The sequence below is a fragment of the Lepidochelys kempii genome, chromosome 7 (assembly GCF_965140285.1).
Source record: "Lepidochelys kempii isolate rLepKem1 chromosome 7, rLepKem1.hap1, whole genome shotgun sequence".
In the NCBI taxonomy this organism is placed as follows: domain Eukaryota; kingdom Metazoa; phylum Chordata; order Testudines; family Cheloniidae; genus Lepidochelys; species Lepidochelys kempii.
Genome location: NC_136386.1, coordinates 100,472,123 through 100,485,595, shown reverse-complemented (window position 1 = coordinate 100,485,595; position 13,473 = coordinate 100,472,123). Strand labels below are relative to the sequence as shown.

Genomic DNA, 13,473 nt, shown 5'->3' with positions numbered 1-13,473 from the left:
TTTGGATTGAGCTTCAGAGAGCTAGCTCTGATCTGTGACCCAGTCTCTTTGAAAAACTGGGTAAGGCATTCAGCAGCACTGGCTGGGTTAGATAGGTGGAGGGGATGTAATTAACATTCTGAAAAAATTGTGTCCTGTGCCTCCTCCCTAACCTGTCAAGCAGCCAGATATAGTCATTGAACAAGGAGGAGTCCAAATGGAACCCTTTAGAAACTCAGGAATTTTGTAAGGAATTTTCTTTAGTCACTTGTTTGTTTCAGGGACATTGTTATGGTATGTTCAGTGCTAGTAGCAAGAAACCCAACTCTCAGGGTGGGAAATTCTGTATTTTGTTCTCCAATCTTTCTGTGCCTATGTACAGCTATGAAATTGGAAAGCTCCATATCCTGTACTGCTGTGAAATGAAATTACAAGTAGGACAGCTGGGCACTTTAGCAAATTTTAAAATGGATGAACGCTTTTTTTTTTTAAGGGGGAGGAGAGAATTCTCTCACCCTGAGAATTTATATACATTTCAATCCAAAGTGAATTTTTATAGTTCTGTACCCCTGAAAATAGGGCTTACATTGTAAACCGTGGCACAGTCTCAACTATAATAGTGTGAACAACATAGTTCTGAGACTAAAAATATGTATTGGTATATTTTGGATTATTCCCTTATGAACTGTACAGAGAACATGAGAAGTGGCAGCATAACTGTAAACAGAGAGGCCAGGACCCTTTGCTTCTGTTTCACAGGCTGCTCCAAACACCAGTGCTGCTATTCACAGAAAAAATTACTGTAAAAAAACACTTTGTAAAACTTGTAATAAATCCAGCAGTCAGAGTGGCTCTTCCTCAATATGCCAAGCTGTGACATGAACACTTAATAGACCTTTCTATAAGGGCAGTAGCTTTAGCATCTTGTGATCCACTTTATTCTTCTCCATTTTGATAAAGTCCTAGAGCTCCTAAGAACAAAATAATTAGGTCTCGAGTGTTTTCAAGCCCTGTCCAGCCTCTTAAAATATTTGTTGTCCTCCCAAATTTGGTTTTTGGATTTTTTTTAATCTTGAAGTCTTTATGATTGCTTAAACAAGTTAAATAGGTTTGAAGCAGCTACCGACCCTTCAGTTCTTCCTCCTCTGACTCTCCTACCTACAATATGGGTTGTGCATTTCAGTAAAAAATCCTGCAGCACACTGAAAATTTGGAAGCCAGGTTTTTATTACATTTTATATGTAAACACTGAATTTGCACATGTACGCAGGCAGGTAGTTAGATGTTGAGTCTACCAAATTCACATACACAAACTCAGTTTTTTAGGGTTTTTTGTTGGTGCGTGTGTGTGTGCAATATATGAAGTGCAAAATTAGAGGCCACCTTTTAAAAACCGATTTCTCTCTCACAGTCCAGAGGCTGCTGTTCGGAATTTATGTGGCTTTTCCCCCACTCAAGCAAGTTGCAAGTTAATTTTGTTTGTGATTGTAATTGCTTTAAGGGTTTACTTAATTCTAGGATTTATAGAAATTTTCTTCATGTCAGTCTGGGGATAAATTAGGACAAATTATCTTACTTCCTTAAAAACAAAAAAACATGTAAATTACAAGTCCATTTTTCCCCCAGATTTGTTTTCAGAGATTTGAGTTACTTTAAAAATCAAGTATCAGAGGGGTAGCCGTGTTAGTCTGGATCTGTAAAAGTGGCAGAGTCCTGTGGCACATTATGGACTATCTGACATGCATCTGACGAAGTGGGTATTCACCCACGAAAGCTTATGCTCCAATACGTCTGTTAGTCTATAAGGTGCCACAGGACTCTTTGCCGCTTTTAAAAATCAAGGATGTCTGCCGTCATCCCTTGCAAACACAATGACCCCCAGAACTAGACACCATAAAGATTAACGTTAGGCTTATTAGGTGTGCATAAGTGTGAGCTAAGAATATTTCAGAAAAGTATATCTTAATACTGTCCCCAAGACTACTCATCAAACTGAAATCTATCTCGAAACGTTATTTTTACAGACTCTTGTATTCTCAGTAACCTTCACAAAATATATACCAGTACCATTTAAGATTGCCAGGCGTCAGGTTTTTGACCAGAACGCCTGGTCAAAAAGGGACCTTGGTGGCTCCAGTCAGCGTAGCTCCGAGCGCTGGCTCTGCAGCTCCCATTGTCCGGGAACCATGGCCAATGGGAGCTGTGGGGATGGGGACAGCGCGCAGAGCCCCCTGGCTGCCCCTCCACCTAAGAGCCAAAGGAACATGTTGCTGCTTCCTGGTCAGCACCGCCCACACTCCAAACCCCCTCCTGTGCCCCAACCCTCTGCCGCAGCTCGTAACCCACTCCTGCTCCCGAAATTCCCTCCCGGAGTCCACACCCTCTCCCACACCCCAACTCCCAGCCCCAGCCTGTAGCCCCCTCCTGCACTCCAAACACCTCATACCCAGCCCCACCCCAGAGCCTGCACCCCCAGCCAGAACCCTCACCCCCTCCTGCACCGTAATCCCCGCCCCAGCCTGGAGTCTCCTCCCACACTCTGAACCCCCCCAGCCTGTAGCCCCCTCCTGCACTACAAACCCCTGCCCGAGCTCGGTGAAAATTAGCGAGTGAGTGAAGGTGAGGGAGAGCGAGTGACGGAAGGAAGGGGGATGGAGCGGGGCGGGGGGCCTTAGAGAAGGTGCGGGGAACTGGGCAGGACAAGGAAGTTTGGTTTTCTTCCATTTCCAGACATGGTTTTGTGTGCCAGTTCTATGAAACTGTATTTAAAATCTATTGATATACAACATTTGTAAAGAAATGCACAAAGTAAATTTCTCACTTCAGTGTGGATTAAGGACTAAAAAAAAATGTACACCTTTTGAATGTTAAAAGCACAGTCAACTAAAGTTCTGTCTTCCTATCATGCTTCTACCTCAGTTGATGACTGTGAAGTATCTACAAAGGAAACCATTTCACAGCTTCTCCAAACATAGTCTGAACTCAGTTTTTGAAGGTATTTTTTAAATATTTTCTTATTTCAAATAGTCAGTACAATTTCCCACCATCCATGCTGCCAGAAAGTACATATAAAATAGTTGTAGTTGTATCAACTACCACAGTTTTTGGAAAATCAGTTTAGATCACTGCTTTTCACCTGGTATATAGAACAGACAGACCACTTCATCAATCTCTAGTAAAGCTGGATCCAGTCGAGTGTTGTTCTTACTCTAAAAATGAGCTATTAGTATGATAAAATCTGTTGAATGGTACAGTTATTTCCTAAAATCTTTTAAGATCTCACAGTACTCTGTAACAATTACCATTTCATGTATATAATTGCAGTCCAGAGGTCCTGCTTGTTTTCTACATTTGAACTTAGCCAAAAGGCCGCAAGCAGGGAAGTTGACAGTATACAAGGCACTCTACAAAAGCAGGTCCTTAGCAAATATAAGGAGAATGTCTTTTTGAAAAGCTGGAGCTCCCCACTGAGGGCTCACAGTACAGCCTGTACTTTCGGTTGGGGTGCGTTTCTCATGATTTAAGCCATCTTGTTTCCTTGTGAACTCTAATGTTCTCAAAATCTCAATGAAAAGATCTTGCTGACCAATACTTTTTTTGTTGTCCTGTTTTTTTGTGTTAAATGAGTGATTTGCTCCACAAATTTAGACTCTACTGGTTCTATTTGTTTTGAAAAATAATTTAAAAAAATTTAAAAAACAAGGATTTAAAAAACCCCAAACTCTTGAAAAAGTAAATCTCAGATTTTTCCCCTGGTCATAGTACTGATAAAGTACTATAAAATGGCAAGTCACTAACATTGATTAGCACGCTCATAAGGCATAATTCCCATCAGATATACCACATACATAAACGTCCTAAATTTTCAAAAGGTATTTTAGGTGTATCAAGTGACATATTTCAAAGGTGTTTGATTTTCAAAAGGTGGGTGTGCAACATTTTCTGAAAACGAATCCTCTTTAAAGTGTCTCAAGTTGGGCCTCCAAAATCACTTCTCGCTTTAGGAAAATTCAATCCCATATGTTCTAATGCAGCTGGCATGGGGGCAGAGGAGTAGTAGTAATATAGTTGGAATATATGGGCCCAAAGAGTCAAAATTGGTAACCCGATCTTGTAACTGTCCAACATTATACAGTTTTAAATGGGGTTCAGGGTTTGATATACAGAGACCTCAGCCTGCTTAGTACCATGGCAAACACACTATTAAAAATCCTCTTAATCTTTTATTAAAGTTATGGGGGTAGTGGGAGAGAAAAAACAGTTTAAGCATATGAATTGTGAAGTATTAAATAAGGCTTTCATTTTAACAACATCCCTTGTTTCCTTCCCCTTTAGCTGGAGAAGATTTTTAGAAAAAGCCCCCCTTTCTTTTGACAGTCTCTTTGATGGTACTACAGATGTTAAATAACTGCCCTTTGCAGGAGAAGAGAAGAAGTTAGTTAAGATAGGCTGGAATTGTCATTGTTGCTGTTGTTAACATCCAGTCCTGTTTTCTAGAACACAAAACAAGACACACACACAAGAAAGGAGAATGAAAAGAACAGCCAAGATAGAAAATACAACTTCTGTGTCTCGTGTTAATTCTCACTTGCAACATTTCTTCTGGAAAAAAACACAGGCACAGCACCTGGCATGATTAGTTGTTTTAGGTAATAAAAGACCTGCAGCAAGGCCATGGCCAACCCAGGTGAGCTGACTTGGTTTCATAGGGCTTGGGCTGTGGGGCTAAAAATTACAATGTAGACATTCAGGTTCGTGAGGGGTTTTAGCCCTGGAGCCAGAGCCCTGCAAGCCTGAATCAATTGACCCAGGCTCTGAGAGTCTGTGCCATGGGTTTTTTTTTATTGCAGTGAAGATGTACCCTCTGAGAACTGCCAAACTTGTACCAGGCTTACATTTAGCTGCCTTTCCGGTCAGAGTCTTACAACAATGTTTTAAAATGTGCAGACTTGGCCAGCTAAGCCAGACTCTTATTACCCAGAAGGAAAAAGGAGAGAGAGAGGAAAGAAACAAAATAGAAAAGAAATAGGTAGGGAAGGAAAAACACACATTGGGTGGGAGTAGACAAAGTCTCACATCCCAAATGGTGTAAGGTGTATTGGGGGGATGTATTGAATGTTATGAATGATTTATCTGAATCAGGGATTGTATACAGCTCCAGTGGGGAGAGTTGCCTTTACCTTCTCCAGGAACTAAAAAAGTGGGGAGTGTCACATTCTGGAGTGTAATCCAGACCAGTGGGGGGTTGTCACCACCTGCCCTGGAACCCTGGGTGCCTCACAATGCTTTGCTGTTGTAGTTCCCAATCTGGCCACTCACAAACAGCCTACCAGCATGCACGTCACAGTCTGACTCTACAGTTGGAACCCTGGTCCAGCTGCTCTGACTCCAGCAGCTTTTCAGCAACACACACACCAGTCACATTCTGGTTTCCACCAGTCTTGGTTTATTATTTTCAAGATGATCCCAACACCCTCTCAGTCCCAGATTTCCCCCCAAATGTATGTTCTACACTGTTCAGCCTTCTCCTAGATTGTTCAGATATTAAAGGTCTGTTACCCCTGTAAAGGTTCAATATTCAGCATTTTGCTACTTTAACTGGAGTTACCAAACCATTCAGTTTAAAGAAGTTTATTAACAAAAAAAGATAGGATTTTAAGTGAATTCGGGTATCAGGTATTAATGTCAAAAATGGTTACAAGAGAAATAAAGATAAAGTGATTTTCCAATCGCTAAAACTTAATAAGCTAGACTTGGTACAAGGTAAAATCCTTACCACATGTTCCCAGCAACATGGCTGACCAAATTCTCAGGTCAGGATCTCCCCTCAGAGTCAAAGGGATGTTTCCTTTGTCATCTTAGTTGAAAGAGAGAGAGAGATTTGGGTGGTTTTGCTCCTCTTAAATCCAGTCACGCTTTCAAGTGGATTCTTCTGAAGATTACCCCTCAAAGTAAGGTTTATTCAAACGGTAAAAAAGGCGACATGGAGTCTGGTGATGAAGGAGGTTCCATGCTCTTTCTTCTCACCTGTGTTTGCTGAAATGCAGATTTGTCTTGTCTCCTGCCATTTCCTTTCCCTGGTGTCTCGAGGAGCCTGTTTACTACTTATATTGTAAATTGAGGTAAACGCACATTTCTTCATTCAAGATACTTCTACCTGCACAGGGCTGTGTGGTTTTGAACATGTGCTAAGAACATCATGCAGGGGGATTTCATAACTTTATATATAGTGTTGCTACATACATTTCACCATGATATTATTGAACAGCAAGTTATTTGTTTTTATGAGATACCTTACAAGGCATATTTTGTACAAAGATTATTACAGTAGCATGGAGGGGGTGAATACAGGGGTGATTAAGGTTAATCACTCAAGTTGTAAACACCGCCAGAGAGGTACCATCCCCTGGGGAAGTTTGCATATACTGGTTCAAACTGAATCTTGCAGAGACCAACAGACAAAGAAAGGGCTTTTGGCATAAAAAGGCTGCATTTAAAGTAACCCGGGGCCCTCTTTCTGATTCAGCAAAGGAATAGGACCTTCTCTTCAAGGAGGCCCCAACACTTGCCAAAGGGTTGGAAAGACTTTCGCCTGCTAAGGTCCCATAAGACTGATGGGTGACTCCTGGTAAGCTTTTAGCATGCATATAGAATATTTTATTGTTTGTATGATTTCTCTGTAATGCTTTTATCTTAAGAATAAATGTGTTTGCCTAGAAAGGGTGGTAACTTGTAACGGTTGCTGGCAATACATTGTTGATAGCCTTTGGAAAGAAAGCAAAGCACAGGTGCTGACTGGCTTGCTGGGGATATCACAGTGTAAGTCAGGGAGCTGTGCAGCCTTAAAACCCCAATCAAGAGGGGGAAGAGATGTGGGTTACCACCCAAAAGAGATGACATCTGGGAGCCAGAAACCGTAAGTGTGTACCCTCAAGGGACCACGGAAGGGGAATACACATGCAGTTACCCTGACACTGTGACAACCGTGTTTGGGATTGACCTGCCGATGGTGGAAGTGGTGGTGACATCTGACATAATTCACTCAGGCTATCTCTCAGGGTTAGGATGAAAAAGCATAGTAGTGTCATGCTATTCTCCTGGAATCTCAGAAGATGGTAGGGGTGGCTGCCATGATGGTGAAGCTTGCTCCTTCCCATTTTTTGATCTCTCAGTCAGCCAGTGTACATATCCAATCCCCTCAAAATCTCTTCTTTTAAGGACCCTAAAAGGGAGTGATGGGCAGAATAGTCCAACCCTTCATTATTTTGTCTACCAATTAGACTTAATTTCCAACACACCAACTTTAGTTCGCCGATGTCTGATTCCACTCTTCTCATTTTCCAGGCATGTTCTTAACACAGTCCTTGAATTATATCTGTAGGCCTTTTTGTTTGGATTCATTCCATCTTTTTGCCTCCCTTTTTTGCACTTTTCCCATCAACATTTAACTGTAATAGATTATTGGGGCACTTTATGAACTTTCGCTCAGTAGTCACAGTTGATCTCACAACTAGGGTAAATGTGTTGCCTCAGTTATCACAACAGGGTCTAATTTCAGGGGCTAGTCCAATGAGAACTTCATATCTAATTAATGTATCTGACATTAATTTGTTTGTTCACTTAGCTGTGCCTTCTTCAAAATACTGGAAGAAACTGTCTCTTGTGACATTTACAAAATGAAGAATTAGCTCTCAAAAAGAACTTCTCAGCCAATCAAAGACCCATCAAGACTGTAATTTTAAGGGATCTTCCTGACTCATAAATCTGTTCATCTCGACAAATCCTCTAGTAAAGGACTATCTGTGAAAATAGGTTTTTTTCTTGCCAAAAAAAAAAGACTCCCTATGAGCTGCAAATGTTTGTTTTAAAGTCCACTCTAAACATTTCCATTTCTTACCTCCTTATGAAATGTCTATCGCTTCTTATCAAAAGCTGACGAGGTGTCCCGGAATCGGTCCGATTACCTGTGAATATAGAGTACTCTTTTCTTGACTTGATTACACGGTTAGCGTTTTGGTTTTTTTCCAAGCCTGCTTAATATGCTGATACTGTTGATCTAGCTGTCCGCTTGCAGCATTGGTGCTACCCCTAGGCCTTTTCAAATATATAGTAACTGGCATAATTTCACATTTTTCTCAAATAGTTATTCCTTACTGTTCTAGCTATATTTCCCTAGTCCCCCGGATATAAACAGTGTGATCATGATCATTGTGATGCTAATGGGGCAGGCTTGCATTCTACTTTAACAACCTACTCCTATATGTCAGATTTCTGCTTTCTAGAAGTTATTTGGAGTGTTACTTCTCCAGAATTTTTTTACCATTAGGGCAACATTGTGTTTTAACCAAATAGCATGATCCTACAAGTATGAGGAAGAATTTCCAAACAAGTCACGTTTGTATTTTGAATTTGATTTTCTAGCTTGCTCATAGATTCCTTATGGCAAATTCACAATGTCAAAGATTAGAGAACAATGCGAAAGAAGTTGGTTTATTAAACTATAGTGCCAGCAACTATTTAGCATATAAAATGTAGACAGATTCACTGATAAAATGACATTTATTAAGGAGCTTTTCAAAGTATCTGGTTTTCAGAATCACATGCAGTTCTATTTGAAATCAGAAATAAAATATATTTATGATGGTGGAAAACAGTGGAAAGGTTATCATATATACAGAGTGTTTGTCGCTAGTGTAGTTTTCTGAATATTATGCACAAATACCAGTATCATATAATAATGTCATAAAATAAAGTGCATACAAAAGCTATTTTCTATGCAGAGTTATTGAGCCTATCATAAATAAATATGGTGCCTTTATTTATCATCAGTATTAAAAGCCTTATGATTTCTTTATTGTCATATGAAGAATTTGATATTTAAAGCTCTTAACAGACTTATGTGGGTCTTTAGTTCATAAGAGAATGTTCATCTAGCCAAGTAATACTTTTTGTTTTACAGCTGCTGCTGACCATATTCATATATGTATGTCTGGAATTGTCTGAAAGGCCAGGGAAAGTTTTTGCAATTAACCTCTAAATTAACAATAGAATTAAAAATTCTAATTCTAAATGCAATTTAATTTTGCATTTTTTAAAAGGGTAAAAAAAAAGGTATATTTTCAAGGAAAAAAGACACCCTTGGAACACTGGAGGAATTTAACTCCTTATACTACCTATGGTTTGAGTAGCCACTAAGATGCATTCTGCTAGAAATGGTATTAAAAAAAAAAAAAGGGACTAAGCCGAAGCTCTTGAGTGGAGCAATTCATAACCTGTTGTGCCTGCCACCTCCTAGAAACCCCTTGAATCTTGGCCTGCATTCACAACTTAACCTACATCTCCCTTCCCTCATGCCAGGAGCCAGTAGTGAGCTAAATAAAATATATGGAAGTACTGTGCATATTTAGCTATGTGTCTAATATATTGTCCAGTAAAATTATCTTAATAGAGCTTATCTAGCCATTTTCTGAGCCTGCTTTTGCTCATTGAACAGTAAAGAATAATACCCATTACTTTCATTACATTAGATGTTTTTTAAATGAAATTAATCAAATTAGGTAAATATCTGTATTGACTCTTACAGCCCCAACAGGTTTTCCTCAAAACTGTTTTACAGCAACAGCTGGCATCAGGATAACAAAGCAAAGGCAGCTTTTGTAAAATTGAAAAAGTTCTCCAGCAAGTGTTAAATCATTGTAAGATCATCACAGCATCTGTTTTGTCTGTGTTCTTCGAAAGCTATGGGATATCTTCCTCCTTCAAAGTGTTGGAAAGGAAGAATGTTAGAGGGTGTTCATTCACTCAACTTGCAAATTATAATCCTGGCTATCTCATTGCATAAACTTGTCTGGAATTATGCTGAGGTGGTCCCTTGGGGAGGGCCCTGCCACTCTAGTAGTGGCACCTCTGCATGGAAGAGCAGGCTGTTCACAGGGATGGGTTTAAACCTGCTGATCACTGATAGACTGCTCATCTCTTGCCTTGGGAGTATAGTGGCCACCAGTGGGAAGGCAGAAGCAAATTCCTGTCCCACAGTTGATTGCCAAAGTACTTTTAGTGGATAATGCCCTTTAAGTAATGGTGGCAGTAATATATGAGGCTACAGCTACTGGTGTGTTAACGCGTTACCTGGCTCAGCTTGCTGAAGCTTTATCAAGAAGTATGTAAATTTGTGACCTTATTTCAACTTTTTTAAAGTCTTCGGAGGTGTTTGCTTCTCATCTTGGTACTTGTTCCACTGTCCCTTCTCTGTCAGCTGCTGTAATCTTTCATTCTAAAGAATAAACAGTCTTCCCCGTGGTGGTTCTATCTGGAATAGGAGTGTCTGTCCCCATACCACCAGAGGGACCTTGTGAATCTTCATATGCCCAGACATAAATTACAGTTTATTAAAATCCTCAAAAGATTTGTTCAAATCCTTGGAGGAAAAGACACAAAAGAGAGACAACATAGATGCACGTTTATTTGTCTGCTGGAAGGCCACATCCAGAGATAAAATGGACATTGACAAGCAATCAAAGATGATAAAAATATTGAAAATGGGACCCCATTTAATACATAATACACCAGTAGTTTTTGCAAAAGCACCCTGCAGAGAGTAGTCATAGCTAAATACTTTGTCGCTATTCATGGGCATGCAGGAGGTATGGAAAGATTATTTTGACTGTGCTGTGATGAAGAATTTTGTTTGAGCTGCTAAAACCCTTTTATGTCATGTGACATGTCAGATTCTAACTTGGGGCTTCAATGGAGGACTACACCTCCAATAGTCTTGCTTTTCCTTACTAATAGTGACTTGTCCATCGCACAGAAGTTAAAGAGCCAAAAAGGATCCTATGCTTACAATTGGATGGTAGAAAGTACAGTGAATAGCATTGGTCTAGTCCATCAAGTGCAAACAAAATCAGGTGGGAATGTGACATAGTACATTGGGTAGGTCCCATCTAACTGTTGACAGGGACTCGGGATTATATTAATATGAGAGAATCCTGTTCTCCATTAATTTTGGGGTACAGCAGTCTACTTCTGAATTATTCCTAGAGGGTGAATGAGAACCTATCACATCCATAGCTATCTCAACAGCTAACCTCAGTTTTGGTTCACAGAACATTCAAGCTATTTTCAACCATATTTAACTGTTTGGTCATCGAAGTGCCACCAGGGAGGGCATTGCCACCCCAGAATAATGGCTGGGCTTTAATTTATCTACATTTTTCTGTGGTGTTTTCCTTCTGTTTCTATCCTCTTTTTAACTCTGCTGGTTTACATACGTGTTCCTTTCTGGGTTTGTCTGTGCTGCACATCTACTAATTTAAGCACTTGTAGGCATACCGTTGCTGTCTTTCATTTAGCTAGCACAGGTAGCAAAAGCGGTGTAGACATGGAGACCTGGGCTTTAACACAGTCTAGCAATCAGGGTAGGTACCCAGGATCTCGGCAGGCTTATACTTTGGTTGTTAGCCTGTGCCACCACATCTGAACTACTATGTTACCCATGCAAGCTTTATTAAAGCTAGCACCGGTATGTCTACTTGTACTACAGTTGCACCTTCACTTGTAATGTAGCCATGTACACATAGTTTACCATGTGTACATGTGAATATGCGGCTACATTGTTATCTACTGGGCCCAGAAATCTTGGCCTATGGTAGAATCAGATTGTGACTAAGCTTATATCACTGTATTTGTAGATGTGTTCTAGAGCTAGTTGCTATTGGAATTGAGCTACAGGGAAGGATATGGGGATTAGCTGCAGATCCCACTAGTTCACTGCAGGAGCAGCAGTGTATTAACAGTTACTGGGATTAACCTTCTAGTTTGGGAAAGTGGGAGCTGCAGTGACAGAGACAATGGTACCTTGGATCTCTGGCTCTTTTCTATTATTTTTTAAGATTCACCCCTACACCATTATGTCAGGTGTGTGGATTTGCTACAAAGCAGGTGATCAGAGAAGCAGCCAAGTACTTTTCTGGTTTTGGAGGACAAGTGATTAAACAGGTGAAAAATTGCAGTGTTCTTTGGGTATGTCTACACTGCATTTAGACACCCATGGCTGGCCTGTGGCAGCTGACTTGAGGTAAGGTTGGAAGGTTCCAGAATCCAGGTTGCAGCCCAAGCCTATACAATTCCAATGTATCTTTTCTGAGATGGGGCGACCATAACTGCATGTGGTAATCAAGGAGTGGACATACCATGGATTTATATAGTAACATTATGATATTTTTCTGTGTTAATATCAATTGTTTTCCTAATGGTTCCTAACATTCTGTTCACATTTTGACTGCTGCTGCATATTGAGTGGATGTTTTCAGAGAACTGTCCACAATGAATTCAAGATTTCTTTCTTGAACGGTACCAGCTAATTTAGATGACATCATTTTGTATGTAGAGTTGGGATTTTCCAATGTGCATTACTTTGCCTTTATCAACATTGAATTTCATCTGCCATTTTGTTGCCCAGTCACCCAGTTTTGAGAGTTCCCTTCACAGTCTGCTTTGAGTAATTTTGTATCATCTACAAATTATGCCACATTATTGTTTACTCCTTTTTCCAGATCATTTATGAGTATGCTCTGGTCCCATTACAGATCCCTGTGGGACACAACTGTTTACCACTCTTCATTTTGAAAAACGACCATTTATTCCTACCCTTTATTTCCAGTCTTTTAACCAGTCACTAATTCATGAGAGCAGCTTCCCTCTTATCCCATGAGTGCTTACTTTGCCTAAGAACCTTTCGTGAGAGACCTTGTCAAAGGCTTTCTGAAAGTCCACGTACACTGTATCCACTGGATCATCCTTGTCCACATGTCTATTGACCCCTTGAAGAATTCTAATAGATTGGTGAGGCATGATTTCCCTTCAAAAAACCAAGTAAACTTTTTCCCAACATCTGATGTCCATCTATGTGTCTGATAATTCTGTTCTTTACTATAGTTTCAACCAAATTGCATAGTATTGAAGTTAGACTTGCTGCCAGGATCGCCTCTGGAGCCTTTTTTAAAAATTGGTGTCATGTTAGCTATCCTCTAGTCATCTGGTACAGAAACTGATTTAAATGCTAGGTTACATATGACAGTTAGTAATTCTGCAATTTAATTTTTGAGTTCCTTCCGAACTCTTGAGCGAATACCATCTGATCCTGGTGACTTATTACTATTTAATCAATTTGTTCCAAAACCACCTCTATTGACTCCTCAATCTGGGACAGTTCCTCAGATTTGTCACCTAAAAAGAATGTCTCAGGTGTGGGAACCTCCCTCAGATCTTCTGCAGTGAAGACTGATACAAAGAATTCATTTAGCTTCTCTGCAATGGCCTTGTCTTCCTTGAGTGCTCCTTTAGCACCTCGATCATCAACTGATTGTTGGGGAGGCTTCCTGCTTCTGATGTAGTTAAAAAAAATTTTGCTTTTAGTTTGTGAGTCTGACTAGTTGCTTTTCAAATTCTTTTTTGGCCTGCCTAATTATACTTTTACACTTGACTAGCCAGTGT

The 13,473-nt window shown here is 40.1% G+C and overlaps 1 protein-coding gene across 15 annotated transcripts in view; it reads left to right on the top strand.

Moving 5' to 3' along the window:
* The window catches only part of MGMT (O-6-methylguanine-DNA methyltransferase), a 369,933-nt gene that overhangs the window by 145,867 nt on the left and 210,593 nt on the right, over positions 1 to 13,473 (top strand). For 6 of the 15 annotated variants that reach the window (XR_013636086.1, XR_013636085.1, XR_012160040.2 and 3 more), the window contains 3 exons: positions 2,899 to 2,974; positions 4,477 to 4,666; positions 6,506 to 6,607. The exons of 8 other annotated variants lie outside the window; for them this stretch is intronic. The gene's annotated coding sequence lies outside the window, so the exon portion shown is untranslated. The remainder of the gene's footprint in view (positions 1 to 2,898; positions 2,975 to 4,476; positions 4,667 to 6,505; positions 6,608 to 13,473) is intronic. One more of the 15 variants, XR_013636087.1, reaches the window with a different exon arrangement.